At 39.3% G+C, this 24,111-nt stretch overlaps 1 long non-coding RNA gene across 4 annotated transcripts in view; it reads left to right on the top strand.

Moving 5' to 3' along the window:
* LOC140514198 (uncharacterized) overlaps nt 1-24,111 on the top strand; it is a 138,138-nt gene that overhangs the window by 93,463 nt on the left and 20,564 nt on the right. For 2 of the 4 annotated variants that reach the window (XR_011970465.1, XR_011970466.1), the window contains 2 exons: nt 2,103-2,263; nt 7,282-24,106. This is a non-coding gene — a long non-coding RNA (uncharacterized lncRNA). Of the gene's footprint in view, nt 1-2,102; nt 2,264-3,117; nt 3,796-7,281; nt 24,107-24,111 lie in introns of those variants that run through there. The other 2 variants (XR_011970468.1, XR_011970467.1) reach the window with 2 other exon arrangements.

The following is a 24,111-nucleotide window of genomic DNA, read 5'->3' as shown; positions in this document are numbered from 1 at the left end:
AAATGGAAAGTAGGAGGAGTATGACTGGTTTGGGGGTGGAAGGGGAAGAGTAGGCAGAATGAATAGTTTTTTTTAGTAGACAAAAGGCTAAAACTTTCCATCTATGTATGTGGCATGGAAATCACTAGGGTAATTTTTATGGGGAAATTTTGTCTAATTTTCTGTGAGGTAGCATGTCATAGTGGATAGAGGACTAAACTCTGAGCTAGGAAGATCTGGGCTTAAGTCCATCTTCTGACACACATTGGCTATCAGATTGTGCACAATACCTTTAAGAGCCTAGGGCTAGCTCCATACTTTAGGACTCTAATGGAAGGTACCATATTTGCCGTATTATAACTACAACTTTGGAGTCCTGATGATGATGGAGAAGATATGCTTTTTTTCCTTATGCCTTCATCCTACAGTAACTTCCAGATGACATCAGACAGCATCACAAATTTGGGAATAGGATGGCTTTAAATAGGAATCTAAATTTTCTGAAGAGCCATGACTATCAATTTTTACACCTGGGTTAAATGTTACAAATTGGGCAGGAAAAATTTACCTGGCTAAAGGGGTAGAAAGAAAGTACTCATCATGTAGTAGTTTTCTATTTCAGTTATTTATTCTTTTTAACTAGGTTGGAAACTCAATTATTTCTCCGTCACCGAAGGGTTGCAAATGCATCAGGCATCCTGGAATAAAATCCTAATTGTCCCACTCCAGTTAAGATTCTTTTTTCTATGAGGCTTACGTGATGTAGCCAGGTGGCACTATGGATAGAGTGCTAGACCTGCTGTCAGAAAGACCTGAGTTCAAATCCTTCCTTAGACACTTACTAGTTATGTGACCCTGGCCAGGTCACTTAACCTCTCCGAACTTCAGTTTCCTCATCTGTAAAATGGGGATAACAATAGCTGCTACCTGCCAGAACTGTTTTGAGGCAATGAGATAATATTTGTAAAACACTTTGCAAAACTCAAAACACTCTAGAAAAGCTATCTGTTGTTTTTGTTATTTGAGAATAGAAAAGAATAAGATGGGTAGGATTAATAAAACTTTTTTGGAAGAGGTAGCATTTGGGCTGGATAGCATTTCCAGGTACAAGGTACAACATAAACAGAGGCACACACAGAGAGGCACTTTTACAAGGAGCACTGAGCAGTCCAATTTGGCTGGATTATACACCACATGGAGAGAGTGTGTGTAAAATAAAGCTGGAATGGTAGGAAATCACTGGGTCATGAATGCCAGGCTGAGGAGTTTGGACTTTATTTAGTGGGCAATTGGGACTCATTGAAGTTTTCTGGCTGAAGACTGATATGATCAATGTGGGATCTGGGACAGGGGCACAGGAACAGACATTGGGAATAAGGCCAACCTTCCTAGTAGTTATGATTAGTGATAGCCAAGGTGATATGATTTCAGTGACATGGAAAAGGTTGCCTGGCCCCCAAAGTATCTCCTTTACCTTTTCACCTCTGCCTAAAACAATATTGTAGGAAATTAATATAGCTTACTCATTTTATGCTTCTTAAATACTTCAAGGAATCATTATTTTACTGAAATAAATCCTGACCCTTATTCAGTTTGATTAATGACTAATCTTTGAGAATTACTGTGGTTAAATTATAATTTTGGGGGATCAAACTTATGACTTCATTGGAATTGGCAACTAGAATAAGGAAACTCCCTTTTAATCAACGTAAATGACCACCTGTTCATCAACTTAGAGTCTTAGACAGTTGTCCAGAACAATGAGAAATTAAGTGACTTCCCTAGGTTCACACAGCAAATATGTGTCAAAGGTAGGACTTTGAGTGCCGGTCTGTCCTGGCTCAAAGACTGGCTCTCTGCACGTTATATCTGTTTTTGTTGTATCTGACTCTCTGTGATCTCATTTGGGTTTTTCTTGGCAAAGATACTGGAGTGGTCTTGCAATTTCCTTCTCCAGCTCATTTTATAGAAAAGGAAACTGAGCCAAACAAGGTGAAGTGTCTTGCCCAGGGTTACACATCTGAGGTCAGATCTGAATTCAGGGTTTTCCCCACTATACTACATTGCCTTTCTACTAATTAACAAACTGTAACCAGTCTTTGTATATTATTTTATGTTCATAGACATTTGGATCTTAAGGGATCCGTGGACTCTCAAGTGAAGAACTCCTGTTCTAGAGTATGGGGTCAAGGAATTCTCAATAGGAAAAAAAAAACCATATGACCTGGGGAAGGACAATGGCAGGGAAGTCATGTCAAGAAGAAAAGTCATCACGAAAGCACTGGTAAGTCATTAGAGTGTTTTCAGAGCATCCCCAGCAAGACCCCATGGGTTATCCTGACCCTTTCCTCACCAAGAGAGTTCAAAACAGTCATCTGACGATCTCCCTACCACCTCCCTCCATAGCAACACATCTCTAACTTTAGTTGGAAGTCAATCAGAATTTTCAGAAATTGACAGCAGTTTAATTTACACATTGTATTATGTTATGGAAATGCTTGTTTTTTCCATAAATTAAAAATAAAATAAATTTAAAAAGAGAAATTTGTAGCAAAATAATGTATGTATTAGCAGAAATGCCTTTGAGGTTTTCTGGGTGAGAGATAGTCAAAAGACCATTGATGTATATCTAAAAAGCACTTGAGAGGCCGTCAACTGTAGCCCCCTTATTTCATGGAAGAGGACACTGAGACCCAAGGAAAGTTACATGACTTGGCCAATGTCATACAGCTCGTAAGCATCAGAGGCAGAGATTTGAACTTTCAAATCCAAAAGAACCAGTGGCCTTCCCACTATGCCATGCTGCCTGTATTCTGTCCCCATTTTCTCTCTGAAGCTAATTTTAGTCCTTTTTTCAATTGATAGATTGCGATGAACTTTTTAACCCTTCAAATATCTAATATATATCTCTATATATCTAAATATATAATATCTATATATTTAACCCTTCAAATATCTAATATTTTAACCCATTCAAATCTGCAAGAAATTTGTTGTTGAATATATCCTATCCAGCATTTATATGAAGACTGAACTTACAAGGCAATGCTTTTGAAGTCAATGGTTTTTTATTTCCTTCTTTTAGGGTATTATTATGGTCTCCAGTACTTTTTTTTTTTTTGTCTTTCTGAACTATAGGAAGAGAGTCAACCCAGTCACCTTGAGGCATGAGGTAGTATATGCATGTGTACTGGAGAAGGGGGAGTGGTGGTTATGGGGAAGTATGTAATTCCTAAAGGAGATGAGATTTTGGAAGGTTTATAGGAATCAGCCCCTTGCAAAAATGGGAACATCTCCAGCCTTCAGTCTCCGCCCACCATTTACAGCATTTCTGTTCCCTACGTGCAGCAGAGCACTCGAATGGAACACCTGCACAGAACAATTGGCACAGCCCACGGACTTGTTTGAGACTCAGTATCCTGTTTGGGAATTGTTTCAAATGAAATAAATGACTATTCCCTGCATCCGAAACTTTGTTTCTGTAGTACAAGTGTAGGGGAGAAAAGCAAACATTAGTGAATCTTGCCTTAATATTAGAAATTAGTCTACGGCCAACAACTGGCTGCACCTGCCCCCACACAAGGGCAGGATGCTTGCTTGCCAGTTGTTTGCCTCTCTCATGGACTTGAAGAAAGAGTAGTGGGGATGGGGAGGTGCATAATAGGACCCCAGAGCTTTGGAGTGCACTCTGGTGGATCTGAGCAAAAAAAGGGGGAAAGAGAAATCTTAGCAGACTCAGAGGAGCCAGGTGGCCTATGTTTCTCACATCTTTCTTCCTTCTTTCTTTCTTTCTTTCTTTCTTGCTTCCTTCTTTCTTTCCTCCTTCCTTCCTTCCTTCCTTCCTTCCTTCCTTCCTTCCTTCCTTCCTTCCTTCCTTCCTTCCTTCCTTCCTTCCATCCTTCCTTTCTCTCTCTTTCTCTTTCTTTCTTTTTTCTCTTTTTTTCTTTCCTTCTTTCCTTCTTTCTTTCTTTCTTTCTTTCTTTCTTTCTTTCTTTCTTTCTTTCTTTCTTTCTTTCTTTCTTTCTTTCTCTCTCTCTCTCTCTCTCTCTCTTCCTTTCTCTCTTTTTTCCTCCATTCCTTCTATCGGTCTCCCTCCCCCTCTTCCTCTTCTCTCCTACTCCTTTCTCCTCATTCATAAAGAGCACATGCATTTCTTTAAGACTGGTAATTCATTTCTCTTTTCATGTCTCATCCTGGGTACAGGAATACAAATATTTCAGAGAGTTCTAAAACAAAGAAAAAAAGATCCGAGGTAGAATGCTCCATCCTGCAGAACTTGGGGCCAATAAGTGTGCTTGTAGGGACCCCATATAATTTTTGGACAGACTACATTAAGTGGTGATTCTCACGGCTTCTGTGGAGTTAGTTTGCATGGCCTTGAATGACAGAATCTTGGAGCGTGAATGGGTGTTAGAGGCCATTCTGTCTAACTTGAACCTGAACGAATTCCCCCTATGACAAGGGGTTGTCTAGTGTTTTTCTTGAAGTTGTCTAGAGCTTCCTGCTAGGGCAGTCCACTGTTCCACTTTTGGATAGTTCTAATTGACAGATTTCTAGCTTTATTTTTTAGATTCTTTTACTCTTAGACTCTCAGTAAACCTTTCCATATCGCCTAATCAATCTGAAAAGAAATACATTTTAGAGTTTGTCATACACATATATGAACATTAGAAATAAAACATTAATTTTCATAGTTGATACATAACTTATTCAGTATCATAAAGTTGTTCAGGATCCCTAGAACATAGTCAAATACATTAGTCATTTCATTGATTCTGTTTCTTGTTGACCCAAAATTGACCCAAATTTTCTCCTTGGTATAGTTTTTGAAAGAGATGGTTACTTCAGCTTCCAGTTTGTTTCTTGCTTTGGATTTGATTGAAAACAGGACTGAAAAATCTTGATTTAGAGAGAGAAATTGTTATAAGTGGAATCAAAGCAAGGGTTTGTGGGAACCAACTCCATCCTGTTGATTGTTCAATTTTCATTGTGAGCATCTACACCTCAGAAAATCAGTGAATGTTCTAAATGAAGGCTTGATGTATTGTTTTGTTGATTGTCTAGACTTAAGAAAGTAATAGAGAAAATGTTAATAATGCAGATTAAACTAAAAGTATACACATATTTTCCTCCCTGGAGAGCTGGTGGTTAAACATTTACTCCCTCACTAAAATCTAATTTACTTGTAAGCCATGCCATCATCTTCCTGATGTCATGATCCTTTTCAAGAATGAAGGAAAACCAAACAACCACAGCTTAAAGTAAAGTCTTATGAGCATGCTTAAAAAGAATGGGACAGACTTTTCCAAGGGTACACCAAAATTGTTTATAATTTCATTGATTGGAAATCAATTTGGAATTTGTGGTTAAAGTGAAAATCTATGAACTTGTCTTTTACTGGGTTACTAGTACTGATTTTTTTCTAGTTCAATGAGAAAAGGGTTTGGCATCTAAACTTCATTTTTTTGGGGTAGTAAGAATTATTCCTTCAATTGTCTCATGTTTTTTTCAGATGCACTAAAATTAATATTCTTTCTCTTTCCCACCTGTCCCCTCTACTTCTTACAAATTATTTCACTAATTTTGCTATTTGCTGAATCTTTCAGAGGATAATATAGTTATTTACCAAATGTTTCTGCCCTTCCTTTCCCAAACATTTTGTATCCACCTCAAAGTATGCATATTCCAAGCTAAGAAGCTGTGTTCTAATTGTTGGGAATTTTTCCCTTATGGTGAACCTAAATGTGATTCTTTTTAACTGTAACAGGTTTTTCTTCCTCTGTCCTCTGGAGCCAAATAGCATTTCTCTTCTGAATAAGTGTATTTCAGATATTTGAAGACATATATCATATCCCACCCAGGCTCGGTGAACCAGACTGAACAGTCCCCATTTGCTTCAACCAATCTTTCTATGAAATGATCTTGAAGTGAGCCACAATATCAGTTTCCTTTTTCTTGAGGATCTCCAGCTTATCAATATCCTTTCTAAAATGTGGTGCCCAGAATTGAGCACAATACCATAGATGCAGTGGATAAAACCACCAGGCTTGGAGTCAGGAAGACCCTGAGTGCAAATCTGGCCTCAGACGTTTACTAGCTCAGTGACCTTAGACAAGACACTTAACCCCATTTGCCTCAGTTTCCTCATTTGTAAGATGAACTGGAAAAGGAAATGGCAAACCACTGCAGTATCTTTGCCAAGAAAACCCCAAATGGGGTCACAAAGAGTTGGACAGAACAGAAATGATTCAATAACAACAAAAGATGGTCTCACTTGAGACCTTCCTGTGCTTTTGACTATGAGCCTGATCAATGTCCTACATTTTTCACACGTTAGGCCGCACTGAGATTAAGTTTGATTCTTTTGCATGTTTGTTCTGTCCTTTTCTCTTTCCTTTTGGTGTGAAGATATGGCTATAAACTATCCCTATTAATTCTAAGGCACCTTGAGAAATTCTGGATTGAGTCTTTCGCTAGCTAGGTGGACCACAACACGACATTTTATGGGGAGGGTCCTTTGGCATCCATAGACACTGCACCAAAGGGTACCAGGAGGAACCCTTCTCAGTGTCTTCTGGGGACCCCTGGAGTATTATTCTGCCCTTCCTTTGACTGGAGTGGTAGATAGTCCCAAAGTTCTGAGTTTGAGTATAGCCTCAGACACTCTATCTGAGATCCTGGGCAAGTCACTCACCCTTGATCATCTTCATGCTTCATCTGTAAAATGGGCATGATAACAGTGCTTTCCTCACAAGATTATTGTGGGCATCAAAATCAAGTAAGATAATATATGGAAAATGATTGACTAGCCTGAAAGTAGTCCATATATATTATGTATTATTAATGTAGCATTGTGTGAAGAACATTAGACTTGGAGTAGAGCAAGTTCAGTTCAAGTACTGACATCTCTCCTTTTTTTGAATATATTTATCTATGTTCTTGCTGTTTTCTCATTAGAACATAGGTTCCTTGTAAGTAGGGATTGTTTTATTAATTGTATCTGTTTCCCTAGCACCTAGCCCTGTGCTTGGCACTCAGTAGGTGCTTTATGAATGCTTTTTGATTGATTGGTTACTAGTTTTGTGACCTTGGGCAAGACATTTAATATTTCTAGGACTCAGTTTCTCTATCTGCAAAATCAGTTGAAGTAGAATCTAATTCAACCAGTTGTTCCTGATTTGCTATTCAAGGACGTGGGGATCTGTAACATAAGATGGAAAAATTACATCTTTATTTTCACTAACCTTTGGTTTCTTTCTGTAATACGCCTATTTTATTTTATATTTTAAAAAATGTTATTAGGAGAAGAGGTCCATAGACTTCCAGACTGCCAAAGACATCCATAACATCCAAAAAGGTTAAGAAGCTCTGGTAGCTGATGCCTGAGGTCCACTGGAACTCCACATCTATGATGCTCTGATCTTCAAATGTCTGGCCGATACTCCATCTGGCCAGAAGCCCCATGCAACAATGCACGATGATGATTTCCAATGGGAACCCAGTGCTAAGAGATCAAGGCCTGAGCAGCAGTATTACTGATCTGTCAAGACTCAGAGTGGAGAAAGTACTTTAATCGCCAAATTATGGGGAGCAGTGCTCAGCCTTGCTCTGGACACCCAGCTCATAACCCTAGGTCTTTAAACCCCCTGGAACGTTTCTCCCTTTCTCTCGGTCTAACAAGTCATTTAGCAAACAGGAGGTTCGGTAGAAGTCTCTGACCCGTGATTTATGTGTCATAAAGGGCCTGGATGTTTGATGCCAGTACTTATCTGCCTGCCTAAGAAAAATGTAATGAGAGCTAATGGACCCTCTGTCACTAATGCTGCCGCTGTTTCCCAGACTCACAGAGCACAACAAGCTCCATTTTAAGCTTGTTTCCTTGTCACGGCCAAGCTGTTTTTCATCCTTGCCATCCCAACGGAGGCCTCTGGTGGGTTAGCGGTGCCTTATTACTATAGCCTTCAGACGCAGAACTGGACGGTAAAAATACTGCCTCTTTCCCACCCCCATATACAGCCAAAGCCAAACTGCAGGATAGCCTGAACAATAAAGGTGGTCTGCATCCCTGGTGTCCAAAACACATTTTGAAGCAAAAATTCAGCCTCCAGCATATGTCTTTTTTTCTTCCCCTTTCCCATTTTCTAGTGCTTTTTGCAATCTATTCGCAGGAACCAGAGCTCCCAGACTAATGGGACTCCTTGGTCTCAGACATTCACCAACCCCTTTGTCTTGGACACCCATCCTCAAAGTCCAATGACAGGGTCCATTTTAATCTCCTCATTAACTTCCAGATGCCTGCACTGACTGAACAAAGATGATTAACCCTGAGTGCAGACAGGCACAGGCCTCTAGGTGGTGCCATAACTCAACCAGAATGTGGCAGGTTGAAGAAAATTAGTGTTGAGAAAAGTTGAATACTTTTTTCTTTCCAATTTAAAGGAAGAAAACAACCACACATACACAGCATTTAGTCTCTAGGAAATCATAGTGATTTTAAAAAATGGATCCTCTGAAATCTATCAACGAATGGACCCTGCATCAAGAATCTCTGTCATGAACCAAGGACCTTTTATCATTATTTCTTCTTCTTCTTCTTTGTGGGGTACATGAATCTGGATGGGAAAAAATTCTATCTTTACTTTCACTAACCTCTCCCTGAAATTGACCATTTCCTTCAATTACAAACCTAGGCAACAAATCAAAATAACCCGATTCACCAAACTGCCAAAGGGGTTGATGACATAAAAATATTGAAGACCTGGTCCTCCAGATCCTGCTGATTTATACCACAGTCATTATTTAGCAGAGGGGCCGGGGTGGGGGTTAGGGATGGGCATATTAATTTAGGGATGATAGAATGAAATAAAAAGAAAATATAAGTGGGAAGTCATGAAACAGTTTTCCCGTGTTGAGAACATTTTCTGGGAAGGAAGAGAAAGAATGAAGCATTTTTTAGAGCATCTACTACATGGCTGGCACTGTACAAAATACTATACCATAATTTTCCCTTTTTTTTTTTAGCTTTTTTCAGATATTTATAATGTACTTTTCCTCCATACCCTTCAATTAAGCAAGGTTGTCTTTTTCCCATCTGCCATCAGTCCTCAGTCCTCTGGTCCCCATGTATTAGCCTTCTGGGGGTTACCACATAAATCTATTGACATATAAAGCTAAACCCTTTCATAGAGTTTTCCTCACTTGAACTGTGCGTTACTCGTGTTTTTTCCATCTTGTATTTGTGAAGTCGGGGGGTTTTTTGTGTGTGATTTCATTGATGTGATTGAATAGTGCCTTCATAGACACAGACCATTAGCCATCTGCATTATATACACCACATGGAATAGGGCAGGTATAATTCACTCTCTTTGTGTCATGGGACCTCTTTGGTAGCCTATAGAACCCTTCTCAGGATAAGGGTGTTTTTTGTTTTGTTTTTAAAATTCATAATTGAAGGAAGTGCTAAATTTAAGTTAGGGGCTAGTAAAAATAAAGATGTGATTTTTTTTTTCCTATCCAAGGTTCCATTCATGGAACCCTTGAAATCTATCCATTGGACCGGGTCCATGGACCCCGTTAAGATTCCCAGGTATATCCCACCTCAGACACTTACTAGCTCTGTGACATGGGCAAGTCACTCTTTGTGTCTTAACTTCCTCATCTGTAAAATAAGGAGTTCAATTTTATATTTTAAGGTCCTTTCTATTCTAAATCTGTGATCTATGCTTCTTGACTATATTCTACCAATAATCCTACAAACAAAATTCACTGATTATAAAATCTTTCCTAACCCTTTTCACCATCTTTTTAGATCCTTACTTTGTTGCTGCCAACACCCTACCTTTGTGTCTGAGGAAGCTAAATTGGCCCAGTGGACAGAGTGTTGAAACTGGAGTCAGGAAGACCTGAATTCAAAACCTGCCTCAGACACTTATTAGCTGCGTGACCCTGGGCAAGTCACTTAGCCCTGTTTACCTCAGTTTCCTCATCTGTAAAATGAGCTGGAGAAGGACATGGCAAAGCACTCCAGTATCTTTGCCAAGAAAACCCCAAATAGGATCATGGATAAGTCCTACATGACTTAAAAAACAAAGCATCTTTTGCAAATCCATTAACATCCAAGCAGCGCTGTGGAGCCTTAGCTGGACTGCTTGTTTGCAAGGCCCCTTATCCACTTAGGCAGGGATTTGGGGTTTGGAAGGGGGACTGGAGGCTGCTGGGTAGAACAGGCAGGTTTAGCATCTCTGCCTTCCCTTACTGCCTCCTTGGAGGAGTGGGAGGGTGAGGTTTTAGCAGCTCTATTTAACCAGGGATTATTTAGCATTTTTATTCTCTGAAGGTGTTGGCATAGCTTCAGTTATTCTACAGAGGCGGCTTTTTTGCTATGCCTTTCTTTGTTTGCAGGGAACATTTCCATAGATAAGCACCCCACACAGTAAATAAGCTGCCTTGTTATTACATGGCTTGCAATTTACCTGTAACTGACAGCTGTGCGGGGTAGAATGGCGTGATAGCTAATCCATACTGCTGCATGATTTTTATCTCATACAGGAAACTGACATGTTTAAAAGTAGAGGCCCTCATTGATCATCTGTTGGAAACGAGCTATAGCTACTCTAGTGTGCTTTGGGGTTTGTGTGCTTTTTTTCCTTCAGGATATAAAGCAGAGGTCTTTTGCCCCAGATTTTGCTGGGCATTTAATTTTATGATCAATTGCACTGAGCTTCCTTCTCCCCAAAAATCTACATTCAGTTTCTTTTTGATTTAGTTAAGGAAATCTCTCCCCTTACTGCCAACCCCAAGTCTGATATTAGTAGTGAGACTGGCAGTTTTCATTATAATGGATATTTATTAATAATAATAGGTAGCATTTATTTATTTATGACTTTTAAAAATATTATCTCATTTGATCCTCACAACAATTGTGGGATGAAGGTGCTATTATTTCGTCCATTTTATGGATGAAGGATTGTGATGACATCCCAATTTTCTCTTCCTGTTCCTGCTTCTATCATCCTAATCCAGGTTAGGCGACTATAATAGGTTAATAGCATCAAAACAACTAAATTTATATAGTGCATACTACGTGCCAGGTACTGTGTTAAGCATTTTACAACTATTATCCCTCTGGTGCTCACAACTTTCCTGGGAGGTAGGTGCTATTATCACTTCCATTTTACAGATGAGGAAACTGAGGCTAAGTGAGTTACCCAGAGTCACATAGCTAGTAAGTGTATCTAAGGCTAGATTTGAACTCATCTTCCTTATTCCAAGTCTAGCATTCCATCCATTCTACCACTCAACTAGACTGTTGTTGTTCAGTCATGTCTGACTCTCTGTGATCTGACTCTGTGACATTTTGGGGGTTTTCTTGACAAAGTTACCAGAGTGGTTTGCCATTTTACAGCTTAGGAACTGAGGCAAAAGTTAAGTGTCACCCACAGTCACGTAACTTGTGTCTGAGGCCAGATGAGTCTTCCTGACTCCAAGTCCAGTGCTCTATCCCCTACACCACCCAGCTACCCCATAGTAGTCACAAGCAAGTTACTTAGGGATACGGATTGGATCTGGGGGTTTTATAGGCTTGGGGACTTCTTAGAGGAGGAAATTCCCGCTTCCAGTTCAGGTCAGTAACTTCTCTGCAATTTATAGTTTTAGTGTTCCTTAGTCTGAGCATTGAGTGATCGGTTAAGTGACTTGACCAAGGTAATACAGTCAGTTCCTCTCTGAGGTAAAATTTAAAGAGGACAATTTTCTATCTATTAATCCTTGACTGTCTAAATCTAAATATTTAAGAAAATCATACAAATATTTTTGTGTGGGGTATGGTGGAGGGAGGGCAACTAAGAGTGATTGGGTAATTTGTAAAGGCTACTGCTTTTGTTTATTTTAATTTCTATGTGCAAACCTCTGGGGGAAAGGGATGAGCTGGTAATTTTTATTCATTTTCAAAACGAAATTATTTGTCCTCAGCTATAAAATGAAGGAGTTGGACTAACTGACCTCTGAAATTCCTTCCAGCTTTAGATCGATGATCCACTCTCTTTTTCATAACTATTTTGTTCTAAATTCCTAGGTACTCCGTACCCTCATATATTTAAACTAGATCTGTGATCTCATCAATTTGTTTGTTCCCTCCGTGGGTGCCCTGTACAGTCTGGCTATTGCTGGCAATGCTTATAAGATATCCAAGACTCAGTCCAGTTCAATTCAATCCACCAAGTCTTTATTATTTATAATTTATGCCTTTGACCTCAGGAATCTTTTTTCTCCTTTAATTTTATTTTAATTTTTTTCTCCTCCAAATTTATTTATTTATTTGTTTTCAATTTTCAACAATCACTTCCATAAGTTTTAAATTTTTTCTCCCTCCCTCCCCCCTCTCTCCCCAAGACAGCGTGCAATCTTATATGGGCTCTACGCATATATTCTTATTAAACATGTTTTCACATTAGTCATGTTGCATAGAAGAATTAAAACGAATAGGAGAATGCATGAGTAAAACTAAACAAAATCAAATATAACAAAAGAGAAAATAGCTCCGACTCCCTAGTTCTTTCTCTGGATGTGGACGGCATTTTGCATAATGAATCCTTTGGAAATATTTTAGGTCTTTGCATTGCTGTGAAGGACTGAGTCTATCAAAAACAGCCCTTGCATACTCTGGCTGTTACTGTGTCCAGTGTTCTCCTGGTTCTGCTCACTTCACCCAGAATCAGTTCATAGAAGTCTATCCAGGCATTTCTGAAGTCTACCTGTTCATCATTTCTTGTAGCACAATAGTATTCCATTTCATTCATGTACCACAACTTACTCAGCCATTCCCCAATTGATGGGCATTCCCTCTATTTCCAGTTCTTGGCCCTCAAGAATCTTTTAATGAGAGACAGTGGGGCATCACAGGTAAGGATCTGAACTTGAAATCAGGAAGATCCATTTTCATAAGCCTGCCTCAGATACTTTCTAACTCTGTGAGGCTTAACCTCTCTGTGCCTCAGTTTCTTCTTTCTATAAAATGAAGAAGTTGGACTCCATGTCTTCTAAGGTCCTTTCGACCTCTAACCCTGTGATACTAATGCTGGTAACAGCCCCCACTCACCTTGTTCATTCATTCAACAAGCATTTATCACTTATCTTTGTTTTATGAAAGGAAATAATGACTTACAGCTCTTAGTGGGGCTTTTTGTGGTCCTTCCATTTGGGGAATTCCCAATTCCTCTCTAACTTAGAATCTTCTGGAGTTGCCTTAGGTTGAGCACTTAAGCAATGGTTACTGAGGTAGAATATGCTAGAGACCAAATTTGAATCCTAAGCCTCCTTTCTATCCCCTACCTTCTATGGCAACTGGGCAGTTAATGAGTTATGTAGTATAGCTGCTTTTGGGAACCTATGTGTGAGTCACTTTTCCAGACAGGATGAAATTAAACCCAATCCTTGGACCTTTCTCCTTTTTCCATTTCAGAAACAGCAGCATTAGGGATGTTCAACCTGCACATTCATTGGTGTCCAGGCATTCTCGGGCAGGCAAGCACACACACACACACACACACACACACACACACACACACACACACCTTAGACTGGAACTCATGCATACAGAAGTAGTTGAACCACGTAGGTGAAGAATGTTTTTCATGACGTTATTTTTATGATAATCTATTTCGATGGTTAATTTGGTTTAGGACACTGATTTATTGCCAGTTTATAGATCTCTCTCTTTTTTTTATTGTCTTATTTGAATTATAGGGATGGCATGTGTGAAATGGAACTTCTTGGCCTATTGTTTTGCCTCTCACGCAACCAGTGTAGTTCAGACAATAAAAAGATCTATAAAATTAATATATACACAGAGTGAGGGAGGGAGGAAAGGGACAGAGAGACTGAGAATGGGTAATATTTGGAATCTGATGCCACATTTATCTCTCTCTAGTGAGGTTAAGAATCAAAATTTACATGTGGTGAAGCCATAAATGAGGTATAAAGGTGTTGTCTTCTGATGTAAGGAGACAGAAGTCTGATAAAGCTGGCATCATCTCTGTTACATATAAAAAACTGTTTTTACCTGATATTTAATTTTTAATGAGATATTAGTGCTGGGATAACTCTGAAAATATATGCTCTAGCCTAAATCAATAGATTAAATGAAATGAAGACCAACACCAGGGCAAATTGGGTTTGTATTAGTTCCCTGGCCTGCTTAAAATATAATAAGTATATCGTATCATATCATAGAATAGGATATAACAATCTTTGTCTTGGGTGATAAATCATGCTGGAAATCTACGATGGAATGTTAGCTGCTGATGCTCCACAGAGTGGGAGAAGGACCAGCAGACAGTTTGGGAGGTGCTCGAAGATCCAGTCCAATCCAACCCAATCCAACAAGCTTTTATTAAATGTTTATAATTTATGCCTTTGAAAGAAAGTGTGGTATAACGGAAAGAGAGGGTAGTCTTGGAGTGTGGAAGACCTGAGTTCAAATTTCACTTCTTACAGGCAGAGTCTGTGTGATCCTGGACAAATCAATTCACCTGTTACTGCCTCAATACATCACTGCAACTCTCAAGACTATAGACTGCAGAACATTCAGGGACCTCCTTCAGAACAAAACAAAGAATTAGGAAAATTTGTGGGAGCCACCTAGCTCAGGGCCAGGGATATAAGACAAAGCCAAAAAATGAACAATGCTTGACCTCAAAGTGTTTACTTTCTCCTGGGAGGAATCAGCTAAATGGATAAGTATATATAGGATCATTTGTAGCATCCCAGAGGAAAACTGTGTGATGTTTCTATATATTCAGTTTCTTCAGTTGTAAAATGGATTTAACTCTCAACAGTCAATTCTACTATTCTGGATAGACTTTAAACCCAAGTGCAACCCTTTTGTCTCCTCTCCTAGGCAGTGACACAGCCTTCCTCCTTCCCTCTCTCTTCCCAGTCTCATCTCTCTACCAGGCCATCACAATCTAGACCCAGGAAAAGAATCATCAAACCTACTGTTGCCATCTTTCCCCCAAACTCAAGTCTTTTCTTATCACTTTCCCAAAAAAAGTTCCTTACTCTGTCTTAATAGGCTGTTGGTTTATCTTTTTAATAAACTCCCTAGGCAATCCTCACTGAATCACTTCATACAAATCAAGTGCCCCCTAAACGTGGAGACAAAACCAACGTTTTTCAATTTCCAGCAAGTACCTTGAATGACCAGGTGGCAGTTCCCAGATGCAACTTCACTCCCTCATTCCTGGGTTGACTATTTACTGCTATGCCTCAAACGATGGTTATCATTGTTACAAATATTATTATGCTGAGGAAGCCAGCTTGCAAGCACCGACAGCTGCATTGTTTACAAACATAATTAATGAGGTGATTTTTAATATCAACAGCTCAGCACCAGCCTTTCTAAAGACTGTTTATGGCCTGAGCTACAGAGCCATTTGTAACTTCTCTGACAGCTCCATGACGGGGCTGCCTCCAAGAGTCATTTCCTTTGGCTGGGCCACTGTTTATTTTATGAATGACAAAAATAAACCTCTGCATGTTGCTGAGGAGGTATGTTTTATGTCTAGTGGGTCCAGAACCACCAGAAGGTAAACAGAGGAATACTTTCCTATGAAGTGAAGGTGTATCTCAGAGGCCCCATCATCTCTATGTATACAATAGTCTTCCAAGGACAGCAGCTCTCAGGGACTGGAACATTCCCTTTCTAAAGATGGAAATGTTTTTGCGTGATATGCTGCTACATAAATACCTAAGGTATCAATACTTGGGGGAAAATGGCTTTTATTTCAAAATGACTTTTGACAGCCACTGCCTAATAGAACTTGTAGAGGCATACACCCTAGACTTTTATTTCATTAACAGAGTTTTGGATTGGTTTTTTCTCTTCCTAGGAGGGATTTGAAAAGGTATTTGCTCTTCCCTAAAGCAAAATGCCTGACATCTAATAAATAGTGGTTGTTGTAGGTAGTTAGGAGGGTGGAGTTCTTGGGATCAAGAAGATCTGAGTTTGAATCCTACCTCAGACACTCATGAGCTGTGGGACCCGGGACAGATCACCTAACTTGTCACAGTGTCCTCATGAGGGATAATACTAAATTAAATAGATAGGTAGATAGATATAGATATAAGTAATACACATGAATTAAAATGGGGATAATAACAGCCACACCTATCTCCCAGGCTTGTGGCAGGGATCAAACATGATAACATGTAAAGTGCTTTTCAAACCATAAATAGATAAATATATCTATAGATATATGACTATATCAATAACTACCTATTTACATATAGATACAAAGCAGGTACTTAATGCATGCTTGTTGAATAAGTGGTTGATTGAATGAATGAATGAATGATGGGGAGTGACCTTCCAAAAGCCACTCAGGAGTAAGCATCAAAGTCAACATTCAAACCCAGGAGTTCCATTGACTCAGGAAAGAGAGTCTGATTCAGATGCAAGTGGGCTTTCAAGTCAATAATAATAATATTAATAAGCAGATAGATGTTTAGACGGACAGACAGACAGATAGATAGACAGACAGATAGCTATAGAGATGTGGTAAAGGACAGTGGATTTGCATCCAGAACTCCTGGGTTTGAATGCTGTCTCTGTTACTTACTCCTGGATGACTTTTGGAAAGTCACTTATGTGATCTGGTGAATTGCTCCCCATTGTTCATTCATTCAATCATTCATTCATCCATTCAACAAGCATGTATTAAGCACCAGTTATGTGTTGAGAACTGTGCTAGGTGTCGGTGATTCGGAGACCAAAAACCAAACCATCCACACACAAACTCCTGCCTTCAAAGAGTTTACATTCTTTAGGGGAAGCAACATGTATTATAAGTAAAAACAAAATATGTACAACCAGAACAGAATGAGGGTACTAGCAACTGAAAATATCAGTAAAGGGTTCTTGTAGAAGGATCTAAGGATTCCCAAGAGGGCTAGAGTTGATGTGGGAATGCATTTCAGGCAATGGTGGGAAAGTGGGGGTACACAGCCTGGGGAAAGGCATGAAGACTGGAGATGAAAAGTTTTAGAAAGCAATGAAGACTGTAAGATGGGGAGTAATGTTTAATAAGCTTGGAAGGCAGATTAGAGTGAGATTATGAAGGAAGGACTCATCCTTTGAAGCTGAAATTAAATGCCATCTCTTTCATGAAACCTTCCCTGACAGTATCTCATCCCCTGCTTGGACCTTATATAGGTTTTTTATTTTTGTGGGGGGGAGAGTAGCTAGGTGGTACAGTGCATACAGCTTGGCGCCTGGAGTCAAGAAGACCTGAGTTCAAATCCAGCCTCAGACACTTACTAGTTGTGTGACCTTGGACAAGTAACTTAAACCTGTTTGCCTCAGTTTCCTCATCTGTAAAATGAACTGAAGAAGAAAATGGCAAACCACTTCAGCATCTTTGCCAAAGACTCCCCTCCCCCAAATGGGATCACGAAGAGTTGGACACAACTGAACAACAACTAGACTGTAGTAAGCTCCTTAAGGGAAGGGACTGAATTTTATCTGCATTCCGTATCTAACCCAGATGGATTAGTGTAACCTTCTGCCCACAGTAAGTGCTTAATAATTGTTGCGTTCACATTTATATTTGACTTAGAGAAAATCCCTTCACTTTTCAAGCTTTAGTCTCCTTGCTATTGGCTTACATGATCTCTATGGCTCCTTGCAGCTCACTGAGCATGTGAAAAATGGTCATGGGAAGTCCTGGTTTTGTCTTTTTCTTTGGTTCTCTATACTCTAAAGATGGAGACTGACACAGGAAAGTGCTGATAAATGTTTAAGCACTTTTAATTTCAATGAAACTATTAATATTTTCTCCATCATTTTCTTACATCTAGACAATCAACAAAACAATGAATAAAGCCTTGATTTGTAGTGTTTGTCAATTTCCAAAGTGTAAAGGCTCATCCTGAGCTCTCCAGGACAAGCTGACTCTAGCATATCCCTGGCTGTATTCCTAGCACCTCGTTCAGTGCTTGGCACAGGGTGGGTACTTAACTGATGAACCTTTTCAAATTCAGCTAGGTTGGTCCTCTACAGTGTATTGATGAGTCAAGAACAGAAGCTTTTTCAGGGGTAGAAGTGACCCAGGAGGCCATCTCATCCAACTCTCTTATTTTACCGATAAGGAAACTGAGTCCCAAGTAGGTAAAGTGGTTTGCCCAAAGCCATAGAGTTGGCAATCCCATGTTTGGAATTTAAACTCAGGTGTTCTGACTCCAGAGTTAGTGTTTTTCCAATGGGCCAGATGCTAAAGCATCTGAAGAGCATACTGAAGAGCCTTGGGTTATCTTATACCACTATAAATCTTTACCACTGACTCTTTTTTTAAAAATGCTTCTTTTTATCTTCATTTTTATATAACCTACATTTTCCAAAGGCCAATTTCTCCTCCCATCCACTCCCAGAGACTCATTCAACAAAGAGTTTCTTAAAAGGCTTCAAAAACAAAGGAATCAGCCCAATTTGTCAAAACCAACCAACATATTGGAAAAGTCTGACATCAAATACAGTATACCATACCCATAGCCCCCCACCTCTGCAAGAAAAGCAAGAGGAGGTGATTTCTTATTGCCACTGACTCTTCATTCCAACCAATTTTCAAATTTAATCTAGTGCTTATTGTTCCTTTTTTTCCAGTCCCTTCTGGCCATTGAATCACCTAACTTCTACTAGTTAGTAAAAGATAACATGACAGGGAGCATGGGAGATTAGAAGCAATAAAGAGCAACCCTTTATAATTAAACCCTGCAATCCTCTGCTTTGCTTGCAATTTTCAGGCAAACCACCTCTGAAATACAGTTTTATGTTCCTTGCTGCAAGTATCCTTGTTTATTATCTATCATCTTTGCATGGCTCTCAGTAGTCATAAAAGTAACACCTCTGGATGTGTATTTGAGTGGTGGAAGGAGGAGCAATGCCTGTAAGTATCACAGGGTTGGGAGAAGGGAGGTATGAGCCTCAGTGAATAGAAAGCCTGGTAGTTCTGGGAGGAGGAAGAATTTTAGCATGTGCTCTGCAAGACTGTTCCCCAGAGATTTGTGGACCAATAAAACATTTGCATACATCCAGATTTTGTCTAAGTTATCCCCAATCTGGAGAACCACAATAGAAGAAAGTCCAGGAGCAACAGTAGCTATCAGAATAACAATACCTTTGGAATGGTGATATCAGATGGACTTTTCATGATTCCACCATATTTCAGAACTCTGCGCTGAGTAGAGGAAGTTATGCATTTCATCATTTTGCCGTTTATGGAACTCCTGGTATGGGAACTACCTTTGCCAGTGTTATTGTTGGATCATTTTCAGTCACGTCCAACTCTTCATGACCCCATTTGGAGTTTCTTGGCAAAGATACTGAAGTGGTTTTCCATTTCCTTCTCCAGTTCATTTTACAGAAACTGAAACAAACAATGTTAAATGACTTGCCTAAGATCTGTAAGTATCTGAGGCCATATTTGAACTCTGGAAGATGAGTCTTCATGATTCTAGGCCTGGCACTCTATCCACTGCACCACCTAGCTAGCTCTTTGCCAGTGCAGATTGCCTTATCCCAATGGTTAAATGAATTGTTTTGGATTAACATCAACCATAAGTAGAGCTTATGCTAGGTACAGGATTTGAACCCAGGTCTTATCAGCATAGGATTTAGAATTGTAAGGGACCTCAAAGACTATCAAGTCCACTACCAGTTTAAAAATAAAGAAACAGTTAAAGAGATGAAAAGTCTTATAGAAGATCATGCAGGTGAACACAGAGGCTGAGCCAGGATTTGACCTTCCCTAGATTCTCTGATTCCAAATCTAACGTTCTTTCCATTGTATCGTGATGCCTGCTTCCAGAATTTAAGTATCTACTATGTGCCAATTTCTGTACTAAGGTCCAGGGATACAAGAATGGCAAAGTACAGTTCCAACCCTCAAGGAGCTCATATTCTAATGGAGAAGACAACATGCAATAATTATGTATGTACAAGAAATACACAGCATAAATTGGAGATAATTTCATTAGAGGGAGTTGGGGAGGGTGGATCCAGAAAGGCTTCTAGTTCACTGTTCTCTAGTTACTGTGCCGTGCTCTCTTTCTCTACATTTATGATTATTTAAGATAATAATGAATCAGGTGCTAATTATAACCATAGGTAGGACTATGGCAGACTCTTCCTCAGCTCTGGGGAATTGCCTAAATTCTTCTTTGTTTTGAATTCCTAACAACTATGCCATTTATATGACTTATAGGGGCAGCGAGGTGGGGCAGTGGGTAGAGTGCTGGGCCTAAAGTCAGGAAGAGTTCAAAACCAGCCTCAGGCATTTAATAGCTGCTGTTCATTCTTTGTTCTCAAAGACGACCAATGATACCTTGGCCTGCAAGGGAATCGGATTCAGGTGAGGCAGAGCTATGCAAAGTCATCAGCCTCACTTTCCTTCAGAGTCATCAGGAGTCCAGTGGTAAGACAGAAGCCAAGATGATGACAGGTGATGGCTCGGTAGTTGTGTGACCTTGGATAAGTCACTTAATCTCAGTTTGTCTCAGTATCTTCAATTGTAAAATGGAGATAATCATAGCAACTACTTCAGGGTTGTTGTGAGGGTCAAAAGAGATAATATTTGTAGAAACTACTTAGCGTACTAACTGTCATATAACAGGTGCTATGTAAATGCTTATTCCCTTTCCTACCTCCATTCCCCAAGGGAGTTGAAAAATGGTAAATGGACAGCTAAGTGACACAGTGGAGTTCAAGCACTGGGTTTGGAATCAGAAAGACTCATTTTCATGAATTCAAATCAGACCTCAGACACTTACTGGTTGTGTGACCCTGGGCAAGTTGCTTAACTCTGCTTGCCTCAGTTTCTTCATCTGTAAAATAAGCTTGAGAAGGAAATGGCAAACCACTCCAGTATCTTTGTGAAGAAAATCCCAAATGGGGTCATGGTCAGTTAGACATGACTAAACAAATGGATAAAAGGGCTGGAATTGATGGGCATGGTACAGTTGAAAGAGAAATGGAGTCAAATTCTACCTCTTCGACTTATTATGGGTGTTACCTTGAACAAGTAATTTCATTTCTTTGGGCTTCCGTTTCTATATCTATAAAATGAGAGGCTTTGAGTAAGTGGCCGCTATGTTCCTTCCGTTTCCACATTGAGGATGCTGTGTTTTTCTGTCTTCTGGAGGCAAGGACAATTGAAAAGCCTTTCTATCATTCTCCTCCATCTCAAGTGGTTACTTTACTTTGACCAGGAAGGTGCTGGAGTTTAGACTATAGGGTAATATCTGGTTCATTTTTGTCACCCCCGTATCTGTAGGCCCTCTTTGCTTCCAGATAAGTGACTACTCCTGGTATTAGATGGTCTGGAATTTAGAGCTGGCCCTCCTAAAGTCATCCTTGCCACATGATCCTAACACTTGCTACCACAACCAAGCCAAGTACTAAGAAACAAGATTTGTAATAATTATGAGACAAGCGGAGAGAGGCTTCATTATTGCTGAATGGGAGCATTACTGGGAGAGGAGAGGGAGAAGAGAAACTTAAAAGAGAAAAACAAAAAGTAAAAATGAAGCCTATTTAATTTTATGGTTGATGCAACTTGTTACATGTGTTTCCTTCCAGAATAAATGGGATCATTTGATTTTCAAATTGCTGGGTCTATTGTTCCAGAAATATAGGGTGTAAATAATTTCTGTGCAATCTTCTGGAGCTGGACCTCTCTCATCCAGAACTCCTTTCAGCATTAGCATAATTTATGGTGCCATCTAATAATGAAATCACTGAACACTGATTGTACAGCTTCTTAAAGCTGCAATTATTGTTCATTAAGAATGTATTTCATGTTATTTGCTCCTAGTAGACACACTAAGTTGTTGAAAGGGAAAATAAATTGGCAGAAGACATGCACTGGGGAAAGAGCTTTAAACTCACTTAAAATTCTCTCTGAGAAGGTAATATAAGAGAAGGATTCCCTAGAGGTCATCTGGCCCCTGGTTTCTCAACCCTATAATATGGCTTGGTAAAATATTGAGCTTCTCTACTGTGGACTGCTCTGCTCTCCACAGCCTCAACTTACCCGAAAGAGGGAGAAATAAAAATATATATTTTTTCAAATTTGTAGATTCTAAAAAAGAACTTTCAACATGAAATGTTATGCACTGTTAAAAATTTGCTTTGGACTAGTGCTAGTTTGTAGATCAGTCATTGGAAAACCAATTTGCCTTCTAGGTGAAATCATTCCAGGTAATTCTATCCAATTCAAAGTTATTTCCAGGGAAGGTGAGCTAGGTGGTACAGTAGATTGAGTGCTAGACCTGGAGTTAGGAAGACCTGAATTCAAATCTGCCTTGAGATATTTACTATCTGTGTGACACTTAACCTTGACTGCTTCTGTTTCCTCATCTGTAAAATGAGCTGGAGAAGGAAATGGCAAACCACTCTAGTATCTCTGCCAAGAAAACCCCAGATGGTGTCACAGAGAATTGGACACAACTGAAATGACTGAACAACAAAAAAACCCTTCCAGCAATGCTTAGTCTTTGAACTCAAGAAGAGCTTTCAGGGCAGGGGAAGGTTGTTTTTCTAACATGGCTTTAGGGCTCTCTTTGACCATGAAACAAAATCCTAGATTCCTGTAAGCCATAAATATAAAATTAATCAAATAGATGTGGGGTTACGGACAGAGAACTCTCAATGGCTTTAGCCACTAATATATTTCCATCCCTTGACTCTGTAGCAAGGGAGGCCTATGGTTGTCAGCGATAAGTGATGGTTTTCAGGGATCTTGGAACTGGAAGTTCCATTTCAGAAGGAAGTTACTCAATTTGACTTCAAAGTAAAGGAGAGTTTCTTAGAAGAGGTCAGACAGTCACCATGAAAGCCCAAGATCAGTGTTAATTGTTAATGAGAAAAGGTCTCATTTTAAAATTTCCGTAGTGATTGAGTATATAGAACTTGATATATTATAGATGACAGATGTCTGGCATCTGAAATGCAAGAGAAACCAATCAGTAATGAAGAAAAATTTTCATTTCTCACAGACATTATTTATATATAATTATATGTTACTGTATGCTTTCTTTACTATGGAAGAATAGGTAAGACTCATGGTTTCTCCAATGTAGTCATGATAATTATACATCTATAGGTCTGTATCTATGTTTCTGTCCTATTCATCTATCCATCTGTCCATCCATCTATCACGTATCTATGTATCTATGTATCTATCTATGTATCTATGTATCTATCTATCATCTATCTATCTGTCTATCTATCAATCTATCTATCTATCCATCTATCTATCTATCTATCTATCTATCTATCTATCTATCTATCTATCTATCTATCTATCTATCTCACTCCTCACTTTCTAAACATCTTCTCCATAACTTAGTTGACTGCTCTCCTGTCCTGGAGGAATTTCCTCCCTTTCTCTATCCCTCTCCCCTCAATCCCTCCTCCTATCGTTAGCTGTTTCTTCAGAACACTTCAGACAAAACTCCAGACATGTTTTGTTTGCCCCTGATTTACTTGCCATCTCCATAATATTGCTGCTTTGACTTGAAGGGCATTCTGCCTGCTCTCTATGATCCTTTCTCCCTCTGCTTCCTTTCCCCAGTTCTGAAAAAGTGAACCACAATCAATCAACATTTTTTGTTTTTCTCAGTAACTTTCTGACCGCCCCCTCCACCCCCCATGAATGCTGTCTCCTCTATTAGAGTGTAATCACTTTGAGGTCAAGAACTGTTTTAGCTCTTTTTACACTTGTGTCCCAAGTAGCGTAGTGCTCGACATGTAGTCCATGCGTAATAAAAGCTTTTTCATTCATTCATTCCTAATAATAATTCCCATTTCTGCAGTGTTTTATTTAGGCTTCACAACAACCCTGTGCCATGGGGATGGTGAGGATTATTGGTTCTCTTTTTTAAAGATGAGAAAACTGTAAATTAAATATCTTTCCATGGTCAAAAAGCTGGAAAGGGTCAGAGCCAAGACTCACAATCAGGTCTTCTAATTCCGGGTCTGTTATTCTTTCCACTGCACAACAGGACTATAAGAATAACAATATTTTTGTTCATAATTCTGGAATTATCTTGACAAGATGTTTAATTTCATTTACTTGCTGC

Source organism: Notamacropus eugenii, chromosome 7 (genome assembly GCF_028372415.1).
Source record: "Notamacropus eugenii isolate mMacEug1 chromosome 7, mMacEug1.pri_v2, whole genome shotgun sequence".
Classification (NCBI taxonomy): domain Eukaryota; kingdom Metazoa; phylum Chordata; class Mammalia; order Diprotodontia; family Macropodidae; genus Notamacropus; species Notamacropus eugenii.
The sequence above is the reverse complement of the archived record's forward strand: the minus strand, read 5'-3'. Positions and strand labels throughout refer to the sequence as shown.